Source organism: Leucoraja erinacea, chromosome 19 (genome assembly GCF_028641065.1).
Source record: "Leucoraja erinacea ecotype New England chromosome 19, Leri_hhj_1, whole genome shotgun sequence".
Taxonomy (NCBI): domain Eukaryota; kingdom Metazoa; phylum Chordata; class Chondrichthyes; order Rajiformes; family Rajidae; genus Leucoraja; species Leucoraja erinaceus.
Genome location: NC_073395.1, coordinates 14,921,041 through 14,931,820, shown reverse-complemented (window position 1 = coordinate 14,931,820; position 10,780 = coordinate 14,921,041). Strand labels below are relative to the sequence as shown.

At 40.6% G+C, this 10,780-nt stretch overlaps 2 pseudogenes; both read left to right on the top strand.

The window, feature by feature from the left end:
• Window positions 1-425: 425 nt before the first annotated feature.
• Window positions 426-4,710, top strand: LOC129706555 (histone-lysine N-methyltransferase, H3 lysine-79 specific-like; annotated as a pseudogene).
• A 276-nt stretch (window positions 4,711-4,986) lies between these two features.
• Window positions 4,987-6,232, top strand: LOC129706554 (uncharacterized; annotated as a pseudogene).
• The last annotated feature ends 4,548 nt before the right edge of the window (window positions 6,233-10,780 follow it).

Sequence of the window (10,780 nt, the reverse complement as noted above, 5' to 3'; positions counted from 1 at the left end):
CCACAGGAAGCCTCCATTATCTTTTTGCTAAGAACAAGGACTTACCGTATGGCATCTTTAATAAAGCAAAGCATCTCAACGCATTACATCGCTGCAGAATCAAGCAACTAATGCTGGGCCAGATAACATAGGGCAAATGCCCAAACATGGTCGAAAAATAAGGTTTTAAAGGAGAATCATGAAGGAAGAAATAAATTCCAGAGCTTAGGAGGCCTGGAGATGGCGGGCATTGATATGGAGTCAATACATTTGGGAAGATAAGTATTCCAGGACCGGAAGAACATAGAGAATTTGTAGGATTATTGGGTTGTAGGAAATTACAGATATGGGATCATGGAGGGATTTGAGAACAGCACTTGAATTATAAAGTCCAATTATTGTTTAACCACACTAGGAACTAATTTATTTTAATTAGCACAGGCATGATGGATGAACTGGTGGCGAAAGATCGGACACAAGCAGTAGAGTTGGATGTCCTCAAATTCAAAGGTAGAATAAGGGAGGCCAGGTAAACCTGTGATCTGGAGGTAACAATGGCACCAACATCAATTTAGTCAATACTGCAACTGAGCACAGTGTTGAGGACAGTAGGTGTCTAGGGAAATACTTTTGTTGCTGATAATTATCTGAGTCCATCTAAAGCCTTAGCAATAGCATTCCTCCTCTACTACAAGGAGATGCAACAACCAACATCCTCAATAAAGACTAAATCACTAACCACAGGAACTAATAACTGGGCTAGACCCTCCATGCCATGAATGGACAGCGCTGAACTGGGCACAAACTGGACAAGGAGGATATAACCATCTTTTCTACTGATACAGTGTACAGAGAAATAAAGGAAAATAGTGATGGCAATTAACAAACAGAATTGAATGAGCATCGAAAATAAAAAGCTAGTGATCAATAGATGAAACTTTATCGTGGAAAGAACTATGCACCATATACGATTATTTTCTGCTGCGGTTCACTCCTATCAGGAGATGAAATAATTACAGGCTTCTACCATAATAGTAATATATTGCAAACCTTTTCTTTCCACCAGAAGGAAGTGTTTCAAAGAGATAAACAATCTCTACATTTTTGTGTGCTTTTGACCGCGATTTTCTTAGCTGTATTCTTAAAGACTGGAGGATTAAGTAGGGAATGAAGAGTGGGGAGGGTTAGAGGGGAAACAGGGCAAATTGTTGACTTCAGCATGGGAGTGCTGCAAGGAAGATAAATAGCATGTTGGATGCCTTGCTTATTAACTGCTGAAGGGAGACAGCTGAACGAAGCACCAACCACGGCGATGTCGGTGAAACGGAGTGAGGAAATGTCGTGATTGGAGTACAAGCACTAAATAATGCATGAGTTGCTCAAAATATTTCAGGTCAATACATTTTCTTGGGACACTTTTATTACTTAGCGTTATCTAATCCCTTGTTCCTGGTTTGGAACACGGTCGTTACCTGCACCGTAGATTGTAATAACCAGCAAAACACGGGAATGTATCAATATCCCATTACATGTATTTTCAGTGTTGCTGCCAGGTATGTGAAGTGATGTACGAGTCTGGCACACACACAAAGGATTGCCAGTTCAGCAGTAAGGGAAGACACCATGTATATTGCCTCTGCAAATAATTCAAATCATTCCGAAATGTGTTCAAACTGCACTACCTCCTGCAAAGAGCAATGCCCAGAGGGCCTCTCCAAAGTTTGTTAATTATTCCTGAGGATTTGCATTCCTGCAAATTAACTGTCAATGATTAGTGACCCCAGGATAGAGCATGATAGTAAAATTAAATGGCTTGAGAATTATGATCATGTTTGGGTAACATGTTTAAGCACAGTTTGTGAAATCACTTTCCCTGGGAAGTGGGCGTTGTTCTACTGAACTGTGCAGGGAATCATCTGGAAAACTCAGCTGTCAATATCTATACTGGAAATCAATTAGAGATTATTATTTGAATAAGCCAAAGATAATATTTTCAGATCTCTTCGCTAATTGTAGATTATTATTGAATTTGCTCAACAGCATTGCAAGAACGTTTGTCATCTATAATAGGTTCTAGCAATCAGACTTAACATTAAAACCTCACTATGATTGAGCCGTTATTCGTTTTCCAAATTCATTTGAGGCAGTAACATGGCCTCTTATGATACTGCTCATTACAATCAGTGGTAAATTGCCAAGATCCTATTGAATGGTAGAGCAGATATCAGGAACTGCGCGGACTTGTCTGCCTTCCAGTTTGTATACTCTTATGTTCACAAAAATATCAAAGATGGCAGGCACCAACCACACCATAAAAATGTAATTAGGCATGTAGTTGGGAAGCGATGACCTGCAGGGCTGTGGACTGATTGCTGGAAGGTGGGATTGACTCGGCAGCTCTCTTTTGACCGACCTGCTATACTGTAAATTTTCCATGTTTGATAAGATCAGGTGGAGACATTTACTAAAGATAGCACATTACTCAATTCCATTCACAATCCTTCATTGGTCTATACCTGCACCCAGCGAGATCTAGACAACCTTCAGAGATGGTCTGGAAAGTGGTGAGCAGCTTCCATGCCATCCAAACCAGGCCACCTGAAGGCGCACTTTACCCATTTTCCAGAAAGCTTTTTGCAGAAGGTGCACACTGCAGACACATGATTCAATGATGGAGAGAATGAGTGTTCAGGGTGATTGATAAGCTTCCAATCAAGTGGGTTGCTTTGTCTTGAATGGGTATGGGATTTCTTGTGAGCTGTTGACAAAGTAAATGGAAATTATTACGTTGCATGCCTGATAGTGCATTGTAGATGGTGGAAAGGTCTAGAGAGGTTTGGAGGTGACTTGCTCACTGCAGGATCTCTAGCCTTTCAATTGCTGTAGTAGCCACAATATTTATGGAGCTGGCCCAGTTGACTTTCTGTTGAATGCAGTGCCACAGTTACTTGCTGCCTTTTAGCCCATGCCTGACTGTTGGGGTCTTGCTACATGTAGGCATGGGCTGCTTCATTTTCTGAGGAGATGCAAATGGAATCGAACAATCATTGTTGAATCATCTATGATCAAGCCTTCATCTGACTATATAATGGCAGGAAGGTCACGGATGAAACAGCTGAAGATGGTTGGGCCTACGACACTGATTTGAGGAACTTCTGCAGTCGTGCCAAGGTAAATAATAAGCAAACCACCAACTGCTGGAAGAACTGCTGGCGGCTATTAAAAATAAACGAAAACTAACTCAGTGGGTCAAGGAGCATCTGTTGAGGCAGAGAGTTGGTCAATGTTTTGGGTCAAGACACTATTAAAATTGAGGGCGGAGAGGGAAGATAGTCACTATATGGAGTTGAGAGGGAGGGGGTGAGACGGAGGTTGGTACTGGATAGACGGAGCCGAAAAGCGGAAACAAAAGCCAGGTGGGAGCCTGGTTGGGGAGAAGAGGGGGAAATCTATAAACAGAGGCTGGTAGTTGAATAGGTGAAACTAGATAAGGGAAAGGTTGAGAGTGGGTGGAAAAAGGCAAGGAGGACAAAGAACGTTGAACGAAGAAAACCCAGGGAATAGGGTATCTGGATGATGGCAGATGGAACTGGGGTGGGAATCATCTTAATAAGAGGGGAAGAGATGGAAAAGAGGAACAAAGGGAGACAGACCATGGTGGATTGGTGGTTTTTTTGGCGTTCCTGTCTTTCTTACAAAGAAAACCAAAAAAGAAAAAAGAAAGAAAGAAAACGAAAGTAAAAGCAAAAAAGGAAGAGAAAAAAAAAAAGAAGAGAGAACGAGAAGCAAGAAAAGAAAGGGAAGCAAGAGAGAACGAAAAAGGGGAAGAAAAGAGGGAAAGAGGAGAAGAAGACTAAGAGAAGGAGAAGAAAAAGAAGCAAATAAGGCAAGAAGAAGAAAAAGGGAAGCTGAAAGAAGAAAGAAAGAAAAAAAAGAAAGAAAGCAGGAAGTGAAGAGGAAAAAAAAAACAAGGAGAAAGAAAAAAGCAGAAAGAAGAAAAGAGGGAGGAAACGGAAAAGAGAAAGAGAGGAAAAAAAGAAGGGAAGGAAGAAACAAGAGGGAGGGAGGAAAGAAAGGGGAAGACAAAAAGCGGAGAGAAGGAAGGAAGGGAGAAAGAGGAGTAGAAGGGGTCAGAAAAGAGAAAAAGAAAAAAAAGAAGGAAGAGGAAAAAAAAAAAAGCAAAAAAGGGCAGGAGGAGAAAGGAGGGGAGGACGGAGGAGTTAACATAAAGAATCAAAAAAAAAAGGAAGGAAAAAAGGAAAAAAGAAGGGGGGGAAAGGAAGAAATGAGAGAAAGGGGACGAAAGAAAAGGGAAAAGAAGGAATAAAGGAAGAAAGAAAAAAGGAAGAGAAAAAAGAGGGGAGAAAAAGAAAGAATGAAGGAAGAGAAGGAGGAGGAAAGGAGAAACAAAAGAATGAAAAATAAAGAAGGAAAAAAAAAAACAGGAAGGAAAGGCAAGAAAAAGGAAGGAAGAAAGAAGGAAAGGAAAGAAAAGGGAGAGTAAGAAAAAAGGAAGGAAAGAAAGGAAAAAGAAGAAAAAGGGAAAGGGGGAAGAAATGGCGAATTAGAAAGGAAATAGAAAAGAACGAAAGGAATGAAAAGAACAAAACAAAAGAAGAAGAATAGAAAAAGAAAAGGGAAAAAAGAAGAAAGGGGGGGAGAGGGAAAGGCAAAAAAGAAAAAAAGGGCCAGAAAAAAAAAAAAAAGAAAAAGAAGGGGGGGCGAGTGTGAAGAAAAAAAGCGGAGGAGCGAGAGAAAAAAAAGGGGAGAAGAAAAAGGGAAATGGGAGAAAAAAAGGGAAAAAACAAAAAGGAAGAGGAAAAGAGAGGGGAGAAAGAAGGGAAGAGAGGGGGCAAAAAGGAGACAAAGAAAAAAAAAGAAAAAAGAAAGAAGAGGGATAAAAAGAAGAAAAAAAAGGAAGGAAAATAAGGGGAGAAGAGGGGGGAACCAAAGGAGGGACAGAAAAGAAAGAACGAAGGAAAGAAAGAAGAAAAGAGAGAGAAAGAGGAAAAGAAGAAAAAAAAAAACAGAAATAAGAAAGAAAGAAAAAGAAAGCGACTAAGAAAAAAGAAAGAAAAAAAGCAAAGGAAAAAGAAAAAAAAGAGGAAAACAAAATGAAAAAAAGAGAAAAAGAAAAGGGGGAGAGAAGAAAAAAAAGGGGTGAACGGTGAAAAGGGGAAAGAAGGGAGGGAAAGAAGAAACAAAAAAGAAAGAACAGAAGGGAGAAAAAAAAGAAAAGAGAAGAAGAAAAAAGAGAAGAAGGAAAAAAGAAAAAAAGAAAAAGAAAGAGAAAAAAGAAAAGAGGGGAAAGAGAAAAGGAAAAAAGAAAAGAAAAGGAAAAAGAAAGAAAGAGAAAAAGGAAAGAAAAAGAGAGAAAGGGAAAAAAAGAAAAGGGGAAAAAAAAAAGAAAGAAAAAGACAAAAAGGAAAGAGGGGGAAGAAAAAAAAAAAGAAAAGAACAAGAAAGGGAAGGGAGAAAAAAAGGGGGAAAGAAAAAGGAAAAAAGAAAAAAGAGAAAAAGGAAAAAGAAGAAAAGAAAAAAAAAAAGAAAGAAAAAGGAAAAAGAAAAAAAGAAAAAAGGAAAAAGGAAAAAGAAAAAAAAAAGAAAAAGAAAAAAAAGAAAAGGAAAAAAAAAAGAAGAAAAAAGGAAAAAGAAAAAAAAAAAGAAAAAGAAGAGGGTAAAGAAAAGAGAAAGGGAAAAGAAAGAAGAAAAGGTAAAAGGGAAAAAGGGAAAAAAAAAAGTGGAAGAGGGGAGGAGGAAGAGAAAAAAGAAGAAAAAGGAAAGAGAAAAGAGAAAAAAAAAAAAAGAGGAAAGAAAGAAGGGAAGAGGAAAAAAAGAAGGAGGGAAAAGAAAAAGGGGAAGAGAGGGAAAAAGAGAAAAGAGGAAAAAAAGGGAAAGGAAAAAAGAGAAAGAAGAAAAAGAAAGAAGTAAAAAGAAAAGGAAAGGAAAAAGAAAAAGAAAAAAATGAAAAAAAAAAAAAGAAAAAAAAAAAAAAAGAAAAAGAAAAAAGAAGAGAAGGGGAAGAAGAAAGAAAAGGGAAAAAAAATCAAGGAAGGAGAGGGAAGGGAAGAAGAAGAAAAGGAAAGAAGAATCAGAAAGCAAAGAAGGAAGAGAAGAGAAGCAGGAGAAATCAGAGGGAGAAGACAAAAGAAAAAAAGAAGAAAAGAAGAAAAGGAAAAAAAGAAGAAAAAAGGAGAAAGAAGAAAGAAAGCAGAGGAATAAGGAAAAAAAGATAGAGAAGAAAGGAAAATAAGAAAGAAAAAAAGAGAAGAAAACAAAAAAAAAAAAGGGGAAAAGAAAAAATAGTTTTGCCTTGCTTTGGGCCGGATTGTAGCAGTGCGAAGGCCAAGGCGCAAGGTTGTTATAGGAAGGGAAGCGAGGTACAAAAAAAAATAAAACATATAACTGGAATGTCAAGGTGTCCACTGGGAACAAGCACAGTCACCTAATGTGTGCTTTGGAATAAGAGGAAAAAGAATATGAAGATTAAGTTTGCTACAACTTTAACATGGTGACGAATCTAGCTTGTACTGAAATGTTAGATCAACTGAGACGGTGGAAGGCTGAGGGCTGAATGGCCTACTCCTCTTTACTTCTTTACATGGTGGCGAAGCAGTAGAGTTACTGCCTCAAAGCGCCAGGACATGGGTTCGAACCCGAATCGGGGTCTCTCCTGTACGGGTTGTATATTCTCCCCGGGACGCCTGGGTTTTCTCTGGGCGGTTCGGTTTCTCCCACACTCCAAAGACGTTTAATCGGCTCAACTGCAGGTTAATGGCCCATGATATGATGTAGAATTGTTCCAGGGTGTGTAGACTAGTGTTAATGGTGGAGATCATTGGTCGGCCTGAACTCGGTGGGCGAAGGCCGTTCCATGTTGTATCTCTAAAGTAAACTAAACTAGGTTCTTACTGATCATTTATCAGTCTGTTCTTTAAAGTGACATTCTGTGCCGCTGTGCGAAGGAAAGGAGAGATAAACAGTATACTGCCATTTGCAAAATGCACTCGATTGCATTTTTCATAAACTTGATTTAATCTCATTGACTCGGAGAACCACATATTTCCTTCAATAACTGGCAGTAAAGGTCATTATTTGTGAGCAAGACTCCAAAACAAACACTTGCTTATATCTTATCCTTAGAAACTGTGCTGTGTCCCTGCTGTCTTGGGTTAGAAATAAGGTTTTAAGATTTGAACTACAACACTATGGAGTTTAGAGAACAGCGTGGGAAAAGGGAATGGAAAGGAAACAGACTTCGGCCCACCCCAATGAGTCCGCGCCCCGACCGCGGATCTCCGCACATTAACAATATTCTACACACACTGGGGACAATTTACACGTACATCAACGCAAATAACCTACAACAGTAGTCTTGAGTGTGGGAGGAAGCCAGAAGATCTCGGAGGAAAACCCACGCGGGCATGGGAGAACGTGCAAACTTGTACAGACAGCAACCTGTAGTCGGGACGAACCCTGGTCTCTGGTGATGCAACAAACTGTTAAGGCAGCACTACCGCTGCGCTACCATGTACCTCAATGCAGGAGCAGGAATAATTATCTACAACTACCCTAAATGTTATACTTTATCGACTATCACAGAACTTTCCCTTAAAGTTCTGGAGTTTCTAACATCTGAGGTGAATGTAGTCCGTAGACCGATGTGATAATGTCCTTTCTTTATCAGCATGCAAAATACAACAGCATTTTTGACAACACTGGCTGAATCCTCTAATTTTTCAAAGAAATGCATCAGTTCTTCCTTCTATGTCCGGCTGTCCGAAAGTAATTGCACATTAAAATCAATCTTGCTACACAGCTGTTTCTCTCACTGTGGTGCTGTCGTGACAATGCAGTAATACTAATCATAATGGATTCAAGTAATATTCAAAGCTGGCTACACTACAGTTGCTAAACCTCCGGGGAAGACTATATTGATAATCACCAGACTTGTTTCGTTTCGTGGTGTGGGGAAGAGATTTCTTCAACTTGTGCTTACACCCAGCAGAAAGAAACGAACACAGACCCACCAAGAGCAAATTGAGATTGCTGGGATTATTTATCCATTCTCATATGACAGGAGATTATGGCTTTGAGCAGTTATAAGATGAATTAATTCTTTCCTGCAAAAATCAGCATCCATTGACATCATATCCATTCAACTTCTGAATGGCACATTTACATTTCAGACTCAACATTGAATTCACCAATTTCAGATAACTGATCATTCCAGCCTTGTATCTCACATTGCCCCAGCATTATAATGTTTTCTATACTCCTCTGCCAATCTTGGAGTCAACTCATTTCCCTTACTGCAGCTCCTCCATATGTATCTTGTCGTTCGCTGGTTTTACCACCTGGCTCATCATTTTCACTGAGAATCTTTCCTTTCCTATATCCCACAAGGTTCCTTTGGATCTCTCTGTGTCTGCATCTACATCTGGCTGCAATCCCAACTCTAACATTTCCTTACGTGAGGGGCAGGGGATCAGTGGGGAAGAGCTCCTGGGCATGTCATTGAGTCATAACCAGCATGGAAAACAGGCCCTTCAGCCCAACTTGCCCATGCCACAACCAACGGTGCACATATGTGCAGGTCCCACCTGTCCACGGTTGGCCCATAAATCTCTCCAAATCCTAACAGCCCTGCTTACTGTCCAAATGTCCTTTAAAATGCTGTCCTTGTAACCTGCCTCAAAACCGCAGTCATCTGGCAGCTAGCTCCATTTGGTACACACCACCCTATGAGCGTGAAAAAAGTTGATCCTTCAAAGTCAATTCAATTCACGTTCAAGTCAACTTTATTTTGTCAACTGTGCATCCAAGATGTACAGGGTAATGAAAAGGGGCGAATGCTGCCAGGATTGTTGAAAAACAACAGAACAGAACCAGTAATTACACTTAAACAAAAAAGACCACAATAGTCATCGGGTTCCTGGGGAGATTTCTTGAGAGATAATGCGGGGAGACAAGCGGAGAGAAACGAAATGGGAGTTGTGGTGACAACTACATGGACACAAAGGGACTGCATCAGGGTCTTGGCTCTGTAAGGCAGAAAACTCTACTGGTCACGCCGCCCATGCCGCCCATATTAGCACTCATTCCCTCTTACATAACTCCTCCATATTTATGTGTGAGAAGGAACTGCAGCTGCTGCATTTTTTTTAAACCGTAGACACAAAAAAAAACTGGAGTCAACCAGAGGAACCAGCCGCATCTCTGTGGAGAAGGAATGGGTGACATTTCCGGGTCGGGACATTATTCAGAATGTTGTAGGGATAGGGATAATGACAGATAGTAGATGGTTGATGTGGAGAGATAAAGAACAATGAGTGAAAGAGATATGCAAAAAAGTACGGACTCCCTCACCCAAGTCACACCAAGCATCTCATTTTCACCATACAAACAGCCTCGCTTTCTCTTTTTTTCCATCTTCCTTCCTCAACCCCGCGGTCTTCCAATGGCAGGTTTCATGTATCATCATACTTGTGAATATCTGCTATGATGCTACCTTCATGTGTAATAGGAAAACATGTGCCCAAATAGGTGACTAGTGGAGGACATCGTCTAATCAGGATGCACCAGACTCCATGGCAATGCCCTGCCCCCAAGAACAGCACACGAAAATTGCAGAAGAGTCATGCTGAATGCAGCCCTGGTCCATCAATATCCGATCCACCTACACAACACTGCCTTAGGGGCAAGCAAACCAACAGAATTAGGACTACCGATCCACACCCAGGTCATTCTCGCTTGTTCCTTCTCCAATCGGGCAGAAGATTACTACAGCTGTGAAAAGCACATGCCACCAAGATTCAAGAACAGCTTGTTCCCGCTATTGTCATACTCTTGAATGGGACCTCTATATGCTAAGGATGAACTCTGGGGATCCTTTCATAATCTACCGTGTTGTGGCACAGTGAATGTTGTAAAATTGGAACTTCTTTATAGCTAGGCAAGATATTTGCAAGCGTTTGTTTTCCCTTTTGCACTACCTCTGATCTCCTCCTGGCATGGTGAGGATGAGCAAACAACAAACGACGTTTTTTCCCATGTTTTCGTTCTCACTTACACGTGCAATAAGGAACCAATACCAAAAATGCGGGGGTGCATTGTCAGAGAATGCTTCGTGTCTTTTAGTGTTCATTCCAACTCGTCCAGGGAAGATGATTAATGCAAATTGTGCCAGGGGAGGAGGAATGTTATTTACATCACATTAACTAAATGGTACGCAATTGCTCTGAATGTGGGCTGTCAGAGGCAAAACGGTCTTTTAATTTCTGGGAGAATTGCAATGAACCTTGCCTTGATAGGAATGGGTAGCAGAAGTGAGCTGCGTTGTTATATCAGATTAGTTTGTTTCAGACATCATTTGTGAGGATATGAAGTAACAAGCAGCAGACAAGACAGAACAACCATGGCTAGTATCTGACCTAAAGAACAGGACGTAAACTAAAGGGAGTTTGTCAATAGGCTGGTAGCTTCATATTAATTATACACCAAAAGCCATTTTTATTTCTGACTTGGAAATAGATTCATTGAACTTCCCAAACTGCTCACAAGCACGATGGAACAAACCGTTCAGACAAATGCTCAGCTGGCAGGCAGTATCTATCGGGAGGGAAACTGAGTCATGTTTCCCAGGCCTCAGTTGACACAAGCGGGTAGAGTTGTATGTTACAGCGCAAGAGATCTGGGTTCGATCCTGAATACGGGTGATGTTTTGTACAGTGTTCGGCCACCTACACTCTTCGGTGAAACTGGCATGTTCGTTTCCCTGGAAGCCCTGGTTTCCTCCCAC